The sequence below is a fragment of the Ranitomeya imitator genome, chromosome 5 (assembly GCF_032444005.1).
Source record: "Ranitomeya imitator isolate aRanImi1 chromosome 5, aRanImi1.pri, whole genome shotgun sequence".
Classification (NCBI taxonomy): Eukaryota; Metazoa; Chordata; class Amphibia; order Anura; family Dendrobatidae; genus Ranitomeya; species Ranitomeya imitator.
This window is the reverse complement of record NC_091286.1, coordinates 16,917,260-16,938,082: the sequence shown is the minus strand read 5'-3', so window position 1 is coordinate 16,938,082 and position 20,823 is coordinate 16,917,260. Positions and strand designations below refer to the sequence as shown.

At 44.3% G+C, this 20,823-nt stretch overlaps 1 pseudogene; it reads left to right on the top strand.

Moving 5' to 3' along the window:
* LOC138637640 (zinc finger protein 850-like) overlaps positions 1–20,823 on the top strand; it is a 136,413-nt pseudogene that overhangs the window by 25,451 nt on the left and 90,139 nt on the right.

The window sequence follows — 20,823 nt, the reverse complement described above, 5'->3', positions numbered from 1 at the left end:
CCCTCATCCACAAAGCACTCCATGGCTCAGCACCACCCTACATCTCCTCCCTGGTATCAGTCTACCACCCTACCCGTGCCCTCCGCTCCGCTAATGACCTCAGGTTAGCATCCTCAATAATCAGAACCTCCCACTCCCGTCTCCAAGACTTTACACGTGCTGCGCCGATTCTTTGGAATGCACTACCTAGGTTAATACGATTAATCCCCAATCCCCACAGTTTTAAGCGTGCCCTAAAAACTCATTTGTTCAGACTGGCCTACCGCCTCAATGCATTAACCTAACGATCCCTGTGTGGCCTATTTATAATAAAAAAAAAAAAAAAAAGGTTCCTCGCATCATGTTCTCATACACTTTATGCAGTATTAGCCCTCTGTGTCTGTACTGCTACATACTTAGGCAGGTAACTGGTTCATGCAGCTTTACATGAACACCTGAGCCTTACACTATAGCTGGCCCGAATAACTAAAGCAATTGTTACCATCCACCTCTCGTGTCTCCCCTTTTCCCCATAGTTTGTAAGCTTGCGAGCAGGGCCCTCACTCCTCCTGGTTTCTGTTTTGAACTGTATTTCTGTTATGCTGTAATGTTTATTGTCTGTACAAGTCCCCTCTATAATTTGTAAAGCGCTGCGGAATATGTTGGCGCTATATAAATAAAATTATTATTATATTATTATTAAATACGTGAAATATGAATAGCAAAATTGCTTTTTGAACTTTAGGAAAAAAAATTTTTGAGACGCTTAGCACAGAATTTGGCCAAATAGTGTGAGCCCATCAACCATCGTCAAGGTGGTCTCATTAAAAAACTGATGGGTAAGTGCAACCTTTTTTTGTATATTGTATATGGAGGTAGCTGCTCCAGGTATGCACCTATTCACACTAGTTTGGATGTGCCAGTCTTTTTTCTGTCATTTCTATGTTAGCTTACTGACTGCGCACTCCTCCCCTCACCATCTGGTTTTTAATTACATCTATTCACACTTGGTTCCGGCCAACCCATATGTAGGCTTTGCTGAGAGAGGTGTCCATATTCACCCAAGCATGCAGACATTAGCCTTTGGTAAGTGTTCACATTTGGACAGGGAGGTCCGTTACCCATCAGTTTAATGAGACCACCTTGACGACGGTTGATGGGCTCACACTATTTGGCCAAATTCTGTGCTAAGCGTCTCAAAAAATTTTTTTCCTAATGTTCAAAAAGCAATTTTGCTATTCGTATTTCATGTATTTCATATTTGACGTGTTTTGGCACGATAGAGTGCAACCTTTTTTTGTATATTGTATATGGAGGTAGCTGCTCCTGGTATGCACCTATTCACACTAGTTTGGATGTGCCAGTCTTTTTTCTGTCACTTTCCAATACAAGTCTATGAAAGCCTCGTTCCAGCTCTCATTTACTTGCATCGAGTTCTTGTGACGTAACTTCTGATTTCTGGCCAGTCAGAAGTAACGGGCACAAGATGGTGGGACTTGAACCCTAAACCTCATGACACAGAGGGGACGTCACCAATCCACCAACAGCTGCAACCTTTGATTGGCTGCAGTGGTCAGGTGACTTGAGCAGTGCGTCATCAGATTTATACATCTATATAGGAAAGGATTCTTTGCAGTTAGAGTAGTCAAACAATGGAATCCCCTACCACAATACTACATGTTCAAACTATCATGCTGCCTATATTATTGGTTTTATGGAATTGTTTGGGCCATTATTGTCTGTTGTCCTTTGTGCATATTACATATTTTGTGGTCTGGAAAGAAACATCTGCCACTATCTCTACAACCAATAAGTTTAGACTTTCTGTAGATAACAAAACTTATAAGCACTATGTTTTCTATGGATTATCTCCACTTTTATACATAGATTTCTAATATTGTATTTTGTTTTCTTGCCGTTATGCTATTGCCCTAACCCCTTCCCGACCTTTGACGCATACGCTGCGTCATGAAAGTCGGTGCCATTCCGACCCATGACGCAGCATATGCGTCATGGAATGATCGCGTCCCTGCAGATCGGGTGAAAGGGTTAACTCCCATTTCACCCGATCTGCAGGGACAGGGGGAGTGGTAGTTTAGCCCAGGGGGGGTGGCTTCACCCCCTCGTGGCTACGATCGCTCTGATTGGCTGTTGAAAGTGAAACTGCCAATCAGAGCGATTTGTAATATTTCACCTAAAAAAATGGTGAAATATTACAATCCAGCCATGGCCGATGCTGCAATATCATCGGCCATGGCTGGACACACTAATGTGCACCCACCCCACTCCTCCGATCGCCCCCCCAGCCCCCCGATCTGTGGTCCGCTCTCCTCGGTCCTGTGCTCCGCTCCCCCGTCCTCCTGCCCGCTCCCCCCGTGCTCCAATCACACCCCCCGTGCTCTAATCAAACCCCCCCGCACTCCGATCACCCCCCCCGCACAGCGATCACCCCCCCCCCCGCACAGCGATCCCCCCCCCGTGCTCCGATCCGCCTGCCCGCACAGCGTTCCCCCAGTCCGTGCTCCAATCCACCCCCCCCGTGTTCCGATCCACCCCCCCCGTGCTCCGACGCCCCCCCCGTGGTCCCCCCCCACCCCATCATACTTACCGATCCAGCCGGGGTCCCGTCCGTCTTCTGCCTGGGCGCCGTCATCTTCCAAAATGGCGGGCGCATGTGCAGTGCGCCCGCCGAATCTGCCGGCCGGCAGATTCGTTCCAGAGTGAATTTTGATCACTGAGATATAATCTATCTCAGTGATCAAAATAAAAAAAAAAGTAAATGACACCATCCCCTTTGTCACCCCCATAGGTAGGGACAATAAATTTTTTTTTTTTTTTTTTTTTTTCCACTAAGGTTGGGGTAAGAACTAGGGTTAGGGGTAGGGTTAGGGGTAGGGTTAGGGGTAGGGTTAGGGGTAGGGTTAGGGGTAGGGTTAGGGGTAGGGTTAGGGTTAGGGGTAGGGTTAGGGGTAGGGTTAGGGTTAGGGGTAGGGGTAGGGTTAGGGGTAGGGTTAGGGTTTCGGTATGTGCACACGTATTCTGGTCCTCTGCGGATTTTTCCGCTGCGGATTTGATAAATCCGCAGTGCTAAACCGCTGCGGATTTATGGCGGATTTACCATGTTTTTTCTGCGCATTTCAATGCGGTTTTACAACTGCGATTTTCTATTTGAGCAGTTGTAAAACCGCTGCGGAATCCGCAGAAAGAAGCGACATGCTGCGGAATGTAAACCGCTGCGTTTCCGTGCAGTTTTTCTGCAGCATGTGTACAGCGATTTTTGTTTCCCGTAGGTTTGCATTGAACTGTAAACTCATGGGAAAATGCTGCGGATCCGCAGCGTTTTCCGCAGCGTGTGCACATACCTTTAGAATTAGGCTATGTGCACACGGTGCGGATTTGGCTGCGGATTGGCCGCTGCGGATTCGCCACTGCGGATTCGCAGCAGTGTTCCATCAGGTTTACAGTACCATGTAAACATATGGAAAACCAAATCCGCTGTGCCCATGTTGCGGAAAATACCGCGCGGAAACGCTGCGTTGTATTTCCCGCAGCATGTCAATTCTTTGTGCGGATTCCGCAGCGTTTTACACCTGTTCCTCAATAGGAATCCGCAGGTGAAATCCGGACAAAAAACACTGGAAATCCGCGGTAAATCCGCGGTAAATCCGCAGGTAAAACGCAGTGCCTTTTACCCGCGGATTTTTCAAAAATGGTGCGGAAATATCTCACACGAATCCACAACGGGGGCACATAGCCTTAGGGCTAGGGTTGGGTTGGAATTAGGGTTGTGGTTAGGGGTGTGTTGGGGTTACGGGTGTGTTGGGGTTAGGGTTGTGATTAGGGTTACGGCTACAGTTGGGATAAGGGTTAGGGGTGTGTTGGAGTTAGAATTGAGGGGTTTCCACTGTTTAGGCACATCAGGGGTCTCCAAACGCAACATGGCGCCACCATTGATTCCAGCCAATCTTGTATTCAAAAAGTCAAATGGTGCTCCCTCACTTCCGAGCCCCGACGTGTGCCCAAACAGTGGTTCACCCCCACATATGGGGTACCAGCATACTCAGGACAAACTGCGCAACAATTACTGGGGTCCAATTTCTACTGTTACCCTTGAGAAAATAAAAAATTGCTTGCTAAAACATCATTTTTGAGGAAAGAAAAATGATTTTTTATTTTCACGGCTCTGCGTTGTAAACGTCTGTGAAGCACTTGGGGGTTCAAAGTGCTCACCACATATCTAGATAAGTTCCTTGGGGGGTCTAGTTTCCAAAATGGGGTCACTTGTGTGGGGTTTCTACTGTTTAGGCACACCAGGGGCTCTGCAAACGCAACGTGACGCCCGCAGACCATTCCATCAAAGTCTGCATTTCAAAAGTCACTACTTCCCTTCTGAGCCCCGACGTGTGCCCAAACAGTGGTTTACCCTCACACATGGGGTATCAGCTTACTCAGGAGAAACTGGACAACAACTTTTGGGGTCCAATTTCTCCTGTAACCCTTAGGAAAATAAAAAATTCTGGGCTAAAAAATTATTTTTGAGTAAAGAAAACGTATTTATTATTTTCACGGCTCTGTGTTATAAACTTCTGTAAAGCACTTGGGGGTTGAAAGTGCTCACCACATATCTAGATAAGTTCCTTTCGGGGTCTAGTTTCCAAAATGGGGTCACTTGTGGGGGGTTTCTACTGTTTAGCAACATCAGGGGCTCTGCAAACGCAACGTGACGCCCGAAGAGCATTCCATCAAAGTCTGCATTTCATAACGTCACTTCTTCACTTCCGAGCCCCAACATGTGCCTAAACAGTGGTTTACCCCCACATATTGGGTATCAGCGTACTCAGGAGAAACTGGACAACAACTTTTGGGGTCAAATTTCTCCTGTTACCCTTGGGAAAATAAAAAATTGCGGGCTAAAAAATCATTTTTGAGAAAAGATTTTTTTTTTTTTTCATGGCTCTGCGTTATAAACTTCTGTGAAGCACTTGAGGGTTAAAAGTGCTCACCACACATCTAGATTAGTTCCTTTGGGGGTCTAGTTTCCAAAATGGGGTCATTTGTGGGGGATCTCTAATGTTTAGGCACACAGGGGCTCTCCAAACGCGACATGGTGTCCGCTAATGATTGGAGCTAATTTTCCATTTAAAAAGCCAAATGGCGTGCCTTCCCTTCGGAGCCCTCCCGTGCGCCCAAACAGTGGTTTACCCCCACATATGGGGTATCAGCATACTCAGGACAAACTGGACAACAACATTTGTGGTCCAATTTCTCCTATTACCATTGGCAAAATAGGAAATTCCAGGCTAAAAAATCATTTTTGAGAAAAGAAAAATTATTTTTTATTTTCATGGCCCTGCATTATAAACTTCTGTGAAGCACTTGGGGGTTTAAAGTGCTCAGTATGCATCTAGATAAGTTCCTTGGGGGGTCTAGTTTCCAAAATGGGGTCACTTGTGGGGGAGCTCCATTGCATAGGCACACAGGGGCTCTCCAAATGCGACATGGTGTCCGCTAACAAATGGAGCTAATTCTCCATTCAAAAAGTCAAAAGGCGCGCCTTCCCTTCCGAGCCCTGCCGTGTGCCCAAACAGTGGTTTACCCCCACATATGAGGTATCGGCGTACTCGGGAGAAATTGCTCAACAAATTTTAGGATCCATTTTATCCTATTGCCCATGTGAAAATGAAAAAATTGAGGCGAAAAGAAATTTTTTGTGAAAAAAAAAGCACTTTTTCATTTTTACGGAACAATTTGTGAAGCACCTGAGGGTTTAAAGTGCTCACTAGGCATCTAGATAAGTTCCTTGGGGGGTCCAGTTTCCAAAATGGGGTCACTTGTGGGGGAGCTCCAATGTTTAAGCACACAGGGTCTCTCCAAACGCGACATGGTGTCCGCTAACGATGGAGATAATTTTTCATTCAAAAAGTCAAATGGCGCTCCTTCCCTTCCGAGCCTTACCATGTGCCCAAACAGTGGTTTACCCCCACATGTGAGGTATCGGTGTGCTCAGGAGAAATTGCCAAACAAATTTTAGGATCCATTTTATCCTGTTGTCCATGTGAAAATGAAAAAATTGAGGCTAAAAGAATTTTTTTTGTGAAAAAATAGTACTTTTTCATTTTTACGGATCAATTTGTGAAGCAGCTGGGGGTTTAAAGCGCTCACTATGCATCTAGATAAGTTCCTTGGGGCGTCTAGTTTCCAAAATGGGGTCACTTGTGGGGGAGCTCCAATTTTTAGGCACACGGGGGCTCTCCAAACTTGACATGGTGTCCGCTAAAGAGTGCAGCCAATTTTTCATTCAAAAAGTCAAATGGCGCTCCTTCCCTTCCAAGCCCTGCCGTGTGCCCAAACAGTGGTTTACCCCCACATATGAGGTATCAGCGTACTCAGGACAAATTGGACAACAACTTTCGTGGTTCAGTTTCTCCTTTTACCATTGGGAAAATACAAAAATTGTTGCTGAAAAATCATTTTTGTGACTAAAAAGTTAAATGTTCATTTTTTCCTTCCATGTTGCTTCTGCTGCTGTGAAGCACCTGAAGGGTTAATAAACTTCTTGAATGTGGTTTTGAGCACCTTGAGGGGTGCATTTTTTAGAATGGTGTCACTTTTGGGTATTTTCAGCCATATAGACCTCTCAAACTGACTTCAAATGTGAGGTGGTCCCTAAAAAAAATGGTTTTGTAAATTTCGTTGTAAAAATGAGAAATCGCTGGTCAAATTTTAACCCTTATAACTTCCTAGCAAAAAAAAATTTTGTTTCCAAAATTGTGCTGATGTAAAGTAAACATGTGGGAAATGTTATTTATTAACTATTTTGTGTCACATACCTCTCTGGTTTAACAGAATAAAAATTCAAAATGTGAAAATTGCGAAATTTTCAAAATTTTCGCCAAATTTCCGTTTTTATCACAAATAAACACAGAATTTATTGACCTAAATTTACCACTAACATGAAGCCCAATATGTCACGAAAAAACAATCTCAGAACCGCTAGGATCCATTGAAGCGTTCCTGAGTTATTACCTCATAAAGGGACACTGGTCAGAATTGCAAAAAACGGCAAGGTCTTTAAGGTCAAAATAGGCTGGGTCATGAAGGGGTTAATAAAGATTTTTGGTTAATAAAAAAAAAAAAATTGCAAACATAAGGAAGTTTTGTTTCTTTTTTCCAGGTGAAGTCGAGTCGAGAGTCTTCAATGGACATCACTATTTATCACCCTATTATGAAGAAGAAACTAACAATATCAGACAAACTATGTCAGTGTTGGCCAATGCATCCATAGTTCTTCAGAGCACAGATTTCGTTACAGATACTTCTTCTCCCACATCACTGTCTTTGCATGAGAGAATTCACAAAAACGAAAGGCGATTTCCATGTTCAGAATGTGGGAAATATTTTAGTCGAAAATCTGGTCTTGTGGAACATATGAGATTTCACACCGGTGATAAGCCATTTTCATGTCCAGAATGTGGGAAATGTTTCCCTCGGAAACCAAATCTTAAGAGACATCTAAGAAGTCACACAGGGGAGAAGCCATATTCATGTTCAGAATGTGGGAAATGTTTTATCGAAAAATCGGGTCTTATTGACCATCAAAGAACTCACACAGGAGAGAGACCATTTTTATGTCTTGAATGTGGGAAATGTTTTAGTCAGAGACAACATCTTGTGGAACATCGACGAACTCACAGAGGGGAGAAACCATTTTCATGTTCTGAATGTGGAAAATGCTTCGTCCATAAATCATATCTTCTTAAACATCAGAGAACCCACACAGGGGAAAAACCATATTCATGTACAGAATGTGGGAAATGTTTTGGCCATAGATCAGGTCTTGCATATCATTTGACTACTCACACAGGGGAGAAGCCATTTTCATGTACACAATGTGAAAAATGTTTTCTCTACAAATCAAATCTTGTTAAACATCTGAAAACTCACACTGGGGAGAAGCCATTCTCATGTTTCCAATGTGGGAAATGTTTTGGCGATAAATCGGATCTTATTGACCATCAAAGGACTCACACAGGGGAGAAACCATTTTTATGTCTTGAATGTGGGAAATGTTTTTGTCAAAAACAACATCTTATGGGACATCTAAGAATGCACAGAGGGGAGAAACCATTTTCATGTTCAGAATGTGGGAAATGCTTTGTCCTGAAATCAAATCTTGTTAAACATCAGAGAACCCACACAGGGGAGAAGCCATATTCATGTACAGACTGTGGGAAATGTTTTAGCCAGAGATCAGGTCTTGTATATCATTTGACTATTCACACAGGGAAGAAGCCATTTTCATGTACACAATGTGAGAAATGTTTTGTCTACAAATCAGATCTTGTTAAACATCTGATAACTCACACGGGGGAGAAGCCATTCTCATGTTTCCAATGTGGGAAATGTTTTAGCGACAAATCGACTCTTACTAAACATCATAGGACTCACCAATAGGACAAGACATTTTAGTGTTCTTATTGGAGGAGATGTCTCAGGTGTGGAACTTTGTGAAGTTCATCTCCTTGATATAAATAAACAAGAAGAATCTTCAACTTCACTAAGTTAGTTCCGGTCTTTTGTATCAGTGTTGTAACATCTGTGAGTGACAGTTTCTGTCGCCTATATTTCTACTTCAATCATTAGGTGTCACCGCTTTTTGTTGTGGGTGACACGTGACTGTGGCAGTCATGTTAAACTTCTGGGACTTTTGGTGTCGCTAAGTCAGGGAGCCATGCGGTTAATTCTTGTCTGGTTTTGGTTACTTCCTCCTGAGAGACCTGGGCAGGACTGCTTGTTATTTAAACGCCCGGGCCGCCTCTGACTTCCACTGACAATCAATAAGTGTGATGAGCTTTCTTCCCAACAGCTTGCTCCACCAGGCAGCAGCTGACTGTGTGGCCCTAGGTTACGGGGACCTGTGTAAGTCTAGACCCCAGGATATAGGCTAAAGTCATGTGATAAGGCTTCCTAAAGGGTTAATATTGACTTTCAGGATTTCTATATCCAATAGGTGGCTGTAGAATACTTGTCTTCTCCGAAGAGGCTATTTGCATGTTTAATTCCCAGAGGAGCATTGCATGGGCTATTAGTCTCTTTATGCCAGCTTGGCACTCTATACAGGGAACAATGATGCCCTTTAGAACTGATGTCAGAGGCCTCTCCTCCAGCCAAATCAGATCTCCTTCTTTGCACTGATGAGGGGCAAGCACCCCAAAACACATATCTGCAAAATGGAATTTCTGGTTTAGTTCTCATCCTAAGTCATTTGGCAAGGGTCAATCATGAGTCAATATTGAGTTTTAAAATTGCTATCCCTAAAGGTACCGTCACACTATACGATTTACCTACGATCACGACCAGCGATATGACCTGGCCGTGATCGTAGGTAAATCGTAGTGTGGTCGCTGGGAGCTGTCACACAGACAGCTCTCCAGCGACCAAGATGCCGAGGTCCCTGGGTAACCAGGGTAAACATCGGGTAACTAAGCGCAGGACCGCGCTTAGTTACCCGATGTTTACCCTGGTTACAAGCGTTAAACTAAAAAAAAAAAAACAGCACATACTTACATTCTGGTGTCCGTCAGGTCCCTTGCAGTCTGCTTCCCGCACTCAGTGACTGCCGGCCGTAAAGTGAAAGCACAGCCGCTGTGCTCTGCTTTCACTTTACGGCCGGCAGTCACAGTGCTGGAAGCAGACGGCAAGGGACCTGACGGACACCAGAATGTAAGTATGTGCTGTTTTTTTTTTTTTAGTTTAACGCTTGTAACCAGGGTAAACATCGGGTAACTAAGCGCGGTCCTGCGCTTAGTTACCCGATGTTTACCCTGGTTACAAGCGAACGCATCGCTGGATCGCATCGCTAGATCGGTGTCACACACACCGATCTAGCGATGACAGCGGGAGATCCAGCGATGAAAGAAAGTTCTAAACGATCTGCTACGACGTACGATTCTCAGCAGGATCCCTGATCGCTGCTGCGTGTCAGACACAGCGATATCGTAACGATATCGCTGGAACGTCACGAATCGTACCGTCGTAGCGATCGAAATGTTATAGTGTGACGGTACCCTAACAGGTGGAGCTAAAATTCAAGTTCTCTTTCTCTCTGAAGAGGGTATTTGCAACTAATATTGCCATGTGTATTCATTGTCAAACTAGTAGAATTAAACTGATGTTAATTTTAGTTGAGCACCAGGATCAATACACCAGGAGATATCGGATCAAAGAAAAGAGGGCAAGACAAAAGGATAGTCAGAACACGTTCCAAGGATCAGGCAGCAGAAGATCAGAACAACAGAATCCGGCAAACACCAGGAAACTACGTCTGGCAGGGATCAGAGGCAGACAGCTCAGTTAAATAGCTTGGGCAATCTCCAGAACACCTGAAATAAGCCCCGCACCTCCAAGTCAGTCACAGATTGGACAGATTGCTGTCAATAAAAACACTGACAACTCAACATGACCCAGTTTCCATACAACAGTACAGCAATCACTCACTGAGAGGAGGAATTGTGAAAACTTGAGATTTCACAGGCTGTGGGTAGTGGCGGCAGTGATAAGGAGAGGAGCTGACATACTGTCAAAAGTTCAAAACTTTTCATAGGTAAATCTGCTTCTACACTTCTCAGCTTGTTAACAGATGATATCATAGCTGCTATTGGAGTATGCTCAAAAGCTGTCAGAATGTAGAGGAAGCACACAAGCTCAACCTTTTTATCCAATGTCAGTCCTGCAGAGCTCAAAACATCATCATTGCTGCATGTGAAACAGTATTGAAGAAAAAATGGCAACACTTTAAGAAGATGGAAGTGTTTCTCATGTTTCCCCTCAAACTAGAGGACACCCTAGTCTCTCCCTTTTCTCCAGATTACCCAGGATGGTGGAGACGCTGGGGTCTCGTACCTTGCTATGCTTCTATCTTAACCCCTATCTCTTCCATGGCCCACCGATTGAAGTGTGAGACCAAAGTTTATTGGAAAACACCAGCCAGACAGGGGTAAACACACAGGGATTAAAGAAAACTACAATAATACAAATACACTCACAAAACAAAGGTGGGAAGCAGAGGAGGCATGGAAGGCACAACCCAAATGGGAGAGGATAAGGATAAACTTGCAAGCCAACTCCATGCAGAAATATCCTGAAAAATTCTCCAAACACTGAACTTCTTCAACTCCAAACCAAGAAGTGCAGAAACTCACTGGCAACTCTCAAGTGCCATGAAATCAATAGTGCTATATATATAAATAAATAATAATAAGTGCCAGTGACGAGCATATATACCAGATAGGAGTGGCCAACTCAGAACAGCTAAGAAAATTCAAGATGGAGAGCTCCAGGAGATCAACTGAACTGATTAATCTTTGTAATGACGGAGCAGGGAAAAGTTGCACTATTCAATAGGATGATGAAGCAGTTCTAATCAATGCATGAGTTCGTATAACCAGACGCCACAATCATTTAGCCCCTTTAAGTCACGGTAACCCTATGAAGGGATCCGGGGGCAGGAACACGAGCAACGCAATACCAAGCTTGCAAGTCCAGAAGTTCCAAGGCGTAAGCAAGCAGAAAACCTACGTACTAACCATAATAGCAAACTAGTACCCCCTAACAGGAAAAGACGCGGAACTGCTGGTTGAAGTACAAGACTGTCCCTCACTGGACTGTAGTGCTGGTCTGGGTTGTGGTGAAGGCGGAGGAATTTGGGGACAAAAGCAAGTAAGCCTGGAAGAGGTAAAGAGACCATGTGTGAGGATGCTCCATGTTGTAAAGGAAACATTAATGAAGTTATTTACCGGCTGTATATTGTACAAAGTCCTCAAGTTAATGTTAAGTAAGTCTTGGCCAGCTGAAGTCACCAACATCATGTGACCTGTAGCCCCGTAGACAAAGTCCACACACCCAGCCAGGACCCCATCTTCATGTATCGATCTGTGGCGCTGAAGACGAGAACCTCACCTACTGCTACCGTCCCACAACACGTTACAGTGGTACTAAGTAATAATGTAAGAAGAAATATTCAAAAATACTTGTAAAAATGTAAATGGGGACATCTGTAAGGGCAGTTGCTGCAGCCACGTAGCGACAGAAGTGAAGAGGAATCCTGAGGGGATGAACTGTGCTGTTGTACTGAAGAAGCCGCGTAATATGCCGCCACATGCGTGGCCGGCCCTACCAAGACTATGTGTCTACATTTATTACTCCTGTTCCCTTCTCTGCGCGTTTACTGTCTGTGCGCCTCTCACATGGTCACTCATCAGCCGAAGAGAAGTGTGGGGACAGGAAGACCGTCCTCTTAGTGACCTGCTGTGCCCTGGGCGGGCGACCTGCTGCAGATTCAACCTGTGCCTGACTGTCCATGACTGACGCAGGAGGCTGCAAGAGAAGGACCCGACGTGTGACACTGTACTGCTCTGTAGAGTGGGTGAGGTCTCCCAGCAGCGGTGGGTGTGAGTGTTATAGAGGGAGACACTATTCTTCAGGTAATATGAGATTATATAAGCAGTTGGGAATGTGGGGGAACTGCATTGTACGTTAAATGGGGAGAGAGGTATTTCATTTTAATAACATGCATATGATTAGGTCCCTGGAGTTGGGGGTCTTTATTTTACTTGTTTATTTGTTGTGTGTATGAACTACATAATTAGGAGCCACATAACAGAATATTCACATATACTTGTAGATTGTGAGCCCTCGCGGGCAGGGTCCTCTCTCCTCCTGTTCCAATTGTGACTTGTATTGTTTAAGATTATTGTACTTGTTTTTATTATTTATACCCCTCACATGTAAGGCGCCATGGAATAAATGGCGCTATAATAATAATACCGAATGTTGTAAAATGACAATACCCCTTAATTAAAAATTATTAAATTAACCCCCTTTAATATATTAAAATAATGCCCCTCCACCCCTGGAGTATAATAATAATAAAATAACACCCCACCCCTGGAGTACAATAATAAAATAACATCTCCACCCCTGGAGTCTAATAATATAATAACATCTCCATCTTGGAGTATAATAATAAAATAACATCTCCAACTCTGGAGTATAATAAAGTAACACCTCCAACCCTGGAGTATAATAATAAAATAACATCTCCAACCCTGGAGTATAATAATAATATAACATCTCCACCCCTGGACTATAGAAATAAAATAACATCTCCACCCCTGGAGTGTAATAATAAACATCTCCACCCCTGAAGTATAAAAGTAAAATAACACCCCCACCCCTGGAGTAAAATAATAAAATATCTCCCCCCCTGGAGTAAAATAATAAAATATCTCCACCCCTGGAGTAAAATAATAAAATATCTCCACCCCTGGAGTATAATAATAAAATAATGCCCCACCCATTGATTATAATAATAAAATAATGCCCCTACCCTTGGAGTATAATATTGAAATAATGCCCCCACCCCTAGTGTATAATAATAAAATAATGCCACCTTCCCCAGATTATAATCATAGAAACGCCCCCACCTGCAGATAATAAAATAATACTGCGGTGTATAGCAAATGCCACGGTCTTCTATGAATGGCAGCTACAGGTTGGTTTTAATGGTAGTATCATCATGACATGCACAGGGCCTTCAGCAGACTCCCAACTGTCATGGCATCCCAATGGCGCCACACGATCGCGTCACAGGGGTGTGATATTCTAACCATCAGTCTCGCTGCGTGCTCTAAATGATGCTGTCACAGACTGACAGTGTGATGGAAATATATATATATATATATATATACATACATTTCATATAGATCTCTTGGGACTTTCCAAAATGAAAAGCGTAACAAGACCAGATGTGCCGAGTGCAGTCAGTCAATGTCTCAATTTTTAGCTTAATTGCAAAAAAGGCGAGTTACACTTTAGTTGCTTAATCAGCATTCATATGTGCATTAATCACATTATTCCATATATATTTAGATATCCAATAACAGAGGAGCTTGACCATATGGTAATTAACTAACCACCCCTTTCTATATGCAATTATAAAAACGTATGTACAATAAACCATCAGTATTAATGGAATGCTATTCTGTCACCGTGGGTGTACAGTGTCGTTTTGGAGCGCTCTAATACTCATTCTAATTTGGGAACGACCACAGCACACACAGGGATAGATTAATCAAAACCAAATTTCCATAACATCTGGCGCCTGAATGCGGGGCAGTGGACGACAGGCACAGGGACCCTGCTGACCGGAAAGATGGGGGTATCGACCGTGGCCTTGGCTCACGGGATAGAGACTGCAGCTCCATAGTAAGGTAAGAAAATCTTGTCATCTTACCTGAATGTCCCCTGTGCCCAGTCCGGGTCTATACCTCTTGCCGGTCAGGTGTGGCCACCGCTGCATTCCCAGGTAGTGTAAAAAGTCTGCGCCCTTATCTAAACCTTTGAATATAAGCCAAGGTGTCTGCCGCATGCTGTGTTTTATGTGTTTATGTAGATCTGGGAGATAGTTGGAACAGTGACTAATTTTGCTTGTGGTTGCTGGGAAACCGATAACAGGAAGTCAAATCACACGCTAAGTTATCACAGATTCCCAAGCACTGGAGGGAGAGGTGCTCCCAGATTTTCAGGCTCGGATGGTGATAACTTGGAGGGATATCACAGATTCCCATAGCCGGTGAGCCAGGCAGGACATCCGGAGCAGAGGGTGGTAGTCCCGGGCATTTGCGTGCCCTGTGCAATTGGCAGTTGTCGGTTACCAGAACGACATGTGTCACAGAACAATAAAGAGGGCTTTGTTTTCTCTCAGACGTCTATTCATGTTTGTAATGTAACATGTTGTCGCTTTCAGTAGAGTTCTAACAGAAACCATTTTTGCATACTTCCCCTGGCAAATCCCTTGTAAATCACTGTCACATCTCTTTTTGCTTTTTCCTGTTTTTAGTATTTGAGATAAGTGTTAGCTGCAGTGTAGAAACTTTGAGGAACTGAAACTGAGCTGGACCTGTGACTGCTGTGTGATACCTGTTTTTAGATACGTGACTTTAGATACACCAGCAAAGGGGACGTGCCAGCAGACAAAAAGGGGAAGTGTCTGAGACAAAGTGTTAAAGTGCTGAACAAGAAGGTGTTAAGTATGTGAAGAATTTTAGACAGCTCAAGAATGTGGGATTCATAAGGAAGGCAGACTTCAGGCTGATGAATGGCATATTGAGAAAGGAAAGAGGAAGTTAGTTGACGCTAAGTGGCTGAGCATGCAAATGCATGGGATAAAGAGCAGCAGACTTAAGGTACCGTCACACTAGACGATATCGCTAGCGATCCGTGACGTTGCAGCGTCCTCGCTAGCGATATCGTCCAGTGTGACAGGCAGCAGCGATCAGGCCCCTGCTGTGCTGTCGCTGGTCGGGGAAGAAAGTCCAGAACTTTGTTTCGTCGCTGGACTCCCCGCAGACATCGCTGAATCGGTGTGTGTGACACCGATTCAGCGATGTCTTCGCTGGTAACCAGGGTAAACATCGGGTTACTAAGCGCAGGGCCGCGCTTAGTAACCCGATGTTTACCCTGGTTACCATCGTTAAAGTAAAAAAAACAAACGCTACATACTTACCTACCGCTGTCTGTCCCCGGCGCTCTGCTTCTCTGTACTGGCTGTGAGCGTCGGGCAGCCGGAAAGCAGAGCGGTGACGTCACCGCTCTGCTTTCCGGCCGCTGTGCTCACAGCCCGAGCAGAGAAGCACAGCGCCGGGGACAGACAGCGGTAGGTAAGTATGTAGCGTTTGTTTTTTTTACTTTAACGATGGTAACCAGGGTAAACATCAGGTTACTAAGCGCTACCCTGCGCTTAGTAACCCAATGTTTACCCTGGTTACCGGGGACCTCGGGATCATTGGTCGCTGGAGAGCTGTCTGTGTGACAGCTCTCCAGCGACCAAACAGCGACGCTGCAGCGATCCGGATCGTTGTCGGTATCGCTGCAGCGTCGCTTAGTGTGACGGTACCTTTACATTATGTAGGAGGTACAAAAAGAAATGTGAACAATTTAGGAAATGATTTTTATGTGTATAAGATGGGGAAAGGTGTTAAGTAGTGATAAGCGAGTATACTCGTGGCTCTGGTTTTCCCAAGCGCCCTCGGGTGGTCTCCGAGTATCTGTTAGTGCTCGGAGATTTAATTTTTGTCAACGCAGCTGCATGATTTACATGCAGGGATTGCCTGTTTGTTAGGGAATCCCCACATGTGTTCAGGCTTTCTGGCAGCCGCAAATCAGGTCGTTGCGGAGATACAAACATAATCTTCTACGCACCTTTCCAAGATACTCGGAGAACACCCAAGCATGCTAGGAAAACTCGAGTAACGAGGACACTTGCTCATCACTACTTTCTACCAATGGTTTTGCTAAATGCCATTCTTTAACAGCTATCAATTTTGCTATGAGCGTTTAATACTGGCTCATCTAATATGTGTATGTGTGAACATGTGTGATGGTGGTTCTGGGGCTATATTTTTGTACTGTTGGTGGTTATGGTGCTGTATTCATGTACTGATGGTGGTTCTGGTGATTTATTCATATACTGATAGTAGTTCTGGGGATGTATGCAAGTATTGATGGCAGTTCTGGTTATGTATTCATACAGTGATGACGGTTCTGGCTATGTATGCATGTATTGATGGCGGTTCTGGTTATATATGCATACACTGCATATATAAGGGGAGCTTGCTCATCTTCTCTCCAAATCACACCTCACCACTTGTGCACTTGACCCCATCCCATCCCACCTCCTCCCCAACCTCACCACCACACTAATCCCATCCCTAACCCATCTCTTCAACCTTTCACTAACTTCTGGTACCTTCCCTTCTGCCTTCAAACATGCCACAATCACACCTATCCTCAAAAAGCCATCCCTTGACCCAAGCGCTATGTCCAGCTATCGCCCCATATCCTTGCTCCCTTTTGCTTCCAAACTCCTTGAGCAGCATGTCCATGCTGAACTTTCCTCTCACTTTGCATCTAACTCTCTCTTCGACAACCTACAATCTGGTTTCCATCCCACCATTCCACTGAGACAGCCCTGACCAAAATTACTAACAACTTACTTACAGCCAAAGCTAACAGACAATTCTCTATACTCCTCCTCCTAGACCTGTTCTCTGCCTTCGACACAGTTGACCACTGCCTCCTACTACAAATCCTCTCTTCTTTTGGTGTCAAAGACGTTTCCCTATCTTGGATCTCCTCATACCTTACCAACAGCGCATATAGCGTTTCCTACTCCCATACTACCTCTTCATCTCACCCTCTCTCTGTTGGAGTCCTCCAAGGCTCTGTCCTAGGACCCTTACTCTTCTCAATCTATACACTCGGCCTGGGACAACTCATAAGGTCCTATGGCTTCCAGTACCATCTATATGCCGATGACACTCAGATCTACCTCTCTGGCCCAGATGTCACCTCTCTGCTCTCCAGAATCCCAGAGTGTCTATCGGCAATATCCTCCTTCTTCTTCTCTCGCTTCCTCAAGCTCAATGTGGACAAATCTGAACTCATTATCTTTCCTCCATCACGCATATCTTCCCTACTTGATCTATCTATCAAAATAAATGAAATCACACTTTCCCCTGTCCCCGAAATCCGCTGCCTCGGAGTAACCCTTGACTCTGCCCTGTCCTTCAAACCGCACATCCAAGCTCTCGCCACCTCCTGTCGCCTCCAGCTCAAAAATATTTCCAGAATCCGTCCTTTCCTCAACCCACACTCTACCAAAATGCTTGTGCATGCCCTAATCATCTCCCGCCTCGACTACTGCAACATACTCCTCTGTGGCCTACCTTCTAACACTCTCGCACCCCTCCAGTCCATCCTTAACTCTGCTGCCCGACTAATTAATCTCTCTTCTCGCTACTCCTGCTTCACCTCTTTGCAAATCCCTTCACTGGCTCCCAATTTCCCAGCGTATCCAGTTTAAACTACTAACACTGACCTACAAAGCCATCCATAACCTTTCTCCTCCGAATATTTCCACACTAATCTCTCAATATCTTCCCTCACGTGATCTCCGGTCCTCCCAAGACCTCCTCCTCTCCTCCACTCTTATTCGCTCCTCACTCAATCGCCTCCAAGACTTCTCCCGAATATCCCCCATCCTCTGGAATTCTGTGCCCCAACACATCCGGTTATCCACTACTTTTGGATCCTTGAAAAGAAACCTGAAAACCCATCTCTTCAAGGAAGCTTACAGCCTGTAAAGGGCACACGGCCACCTCAACACCATTGGAGCTACTGCAACCCTCGACCTCCTGTCTCCTTCCCCATAATCCTGTAGAACGTAAGCCCGCAAGGGCAGGGTTCTCTTCCCTCTGTACCAGTCTGTCATTGTTAGTTTTGTTTATTGTAAGTGATATTTTTATTTTGATGTAACCCCTTCTCATGTACAGCACCATGGAATTAATGGTGCTATATAAATAAATAATAATAATAAAAAAAATACACTGATGACGATTCTGGTTATGTGTTCATACAGTGATGACGATTCTGGTTATGTATGCATGTATTGTGGATAGGTCTGGTGATCTATTCCTGTACTGATGGTTTTATCTCAGGCAGGAATGTTTGAAAAATATATTTTAATAACCGCCGGGGACCAAGCGACACAGGAGACTAGTTGAACAGGCGGGTCTCCGCGGCTTTTCTACATCCGCTGGCCAAGATTGACAGGTCATGTAGGCAGAGGCCTGTCAGTGCTGGGCAGTAGGTGGGGAGAAGCAGCTGTGGACCCACCTGTCCAACTAGTCTATGGCGTAATCTCAGTTCACGGCGACTTTTCTCTCTGAAACACTGCAGAGTTTAAGAATCAAACATACCTGGCTAAGTTAATGCAGCCAGTGACTGATACTTTAAAGGGGTTTTCCGTCTGTAAAAAGGCCGTGTTCCTAGTTGTAACTCGTAAAAAAATTACCACATTCACCCTCCCCGGGTCCAGCGATGAACCTCTGTCACTGCTCTGGTTTCTATTGTTTCCAGCTGTTGACACAATATCGTCAGCGCTGCAGCCAGCCAGGGAGCTCAGCATGTCGCCAGGGTTGCCCACCTGAATTTTCATTTTTTCTGGACAGTTAACCATAAACTTATGGACAGACAGTATTTTTGCAGACACCTTGGAAAACTATAATAAATAATCCTGACTATAAGGCTGGCTTCACACTTGCGAGTTTTACGGACGTAAGAGCGCAGAAACTACGTCCGTAAAACTCGCAAAAAATACGGCACAATTATTCTCTATGCCCCTGCTCCTATCTGCCGTATTAAACTGATCCGTATTATACGGCATTCTACGGCCGTAGAAAATCGCAGCATGCTGCGTTTGTCACCGTATTGCGCAAATAAAACGTCAATGAAAGTCTATGGAAGCCCCAAAAATACGGATTCCAGACGGACCAGCAGTGTGACTTGCGAGGAATACGCAGCGGTGTTAGAGAGAAAAGCCGGTAATTCAATTACCGGCTTTTGCTTTCTCCTTCCTAAACCCGACATGATATGAGACATGATTACATACAGTAAACCATCTCATATCACCATTTTTTTTGCATATTCCACACTACTAATGTCAGTAGTGTGTATATGCAAAATTTGGCCGTTCTAGCTAGTAAATTAAGGGGTTAAATGGCGGAAAAAATTGGCGTGGGCTCCCGCACAATTTTCTCCGCCAGAGTAGTAAAGCCAGTGACTGAGGGCAGATATTAATAGCCTGGAGAGGGTCCATGGTTATTGGCCCCCCCTGGCTAAAAACATCTGCCCCCAGCCACCCCAGAAAGGGCACATCTGGAAGATGCGCCTATTCTGGCACTTGGCCACTCTCTTCCCATTCCCGTGTAGCGGTGGGATATGGGGTAATGAAGGGTTAATGCCACCTTGCTATTGTAAGGTGACATTAAGCCTAATTAATAATGGAGAGGCGTCAATTATGACACCTATCCATTATTAATTCAATACTAGTAAAGGGTTAAAAAAACAACACACACATTATTAAAAATTAATTTATTGAAAAAAATCACAAAGGCTGTTGTATTATTCTACTCTCAATCCACTCACTGAAGACCCTCGATCTGTAAATTAAAAAAAAATAATAAACCAACAATATACATACCTTCCGAGGATCTGTAAGGTCCAACGATGTAGATCCATCTGAAAGGGTTAAAATATTTTGCAGACACGAGCTTTGCTAATGCAGCGCTACTCCTGCCTGCAAAACCCCGGCGAATGAAGCTAAATATAGGTCAATGACCTATATTTAGCTTCATTTGCGGTGAGGCGCCCTCTGCTGGCTGTTCCTAGATCGTGGGAACTTTCCTAGAAAGCTCCCTTGCTCGAGATCATAAGAGGCGCCCTCTGCTGGTTGTCCTCATATGAACTTGAGCCTGGGAGCTTTCTTGGAAAGTTCCCACGATCTAGGAACAGCCAGCAGAGGGCGCCTCACCGCAAATGAAGCTAAATATAGGTCATTGACCTATATTTAGCTTCATTCGCCGGGGTTTTGCAGACATGAGCAGCCTGCATTAGCAAAGCTCGTGTCTGCAAAATATTTTAACCCCTTCAGATGGATCTACATCGTTGGACGTGCCAGATCCTCGGAAGGTATGTATATTGTTGGTTTATTATTTTTTTTTTATTTACAGATCGAGGGTCTTCAGTGAGTGGATTGAGAGTAGAATAAATTAATACAACAGCCTTTGTGATTTTTTTCAATAAATTAATTTTTAATAATGTGTGTGGTTTTTTTTTTAACCCTTTACTAGTATTGGATTAATAATGGATAGGTGTCAGAATTGACGCCTCTCCATTATTAATTAGGCTTAATGTCACCTTACAATAGCAAGGTGGCATTAACCC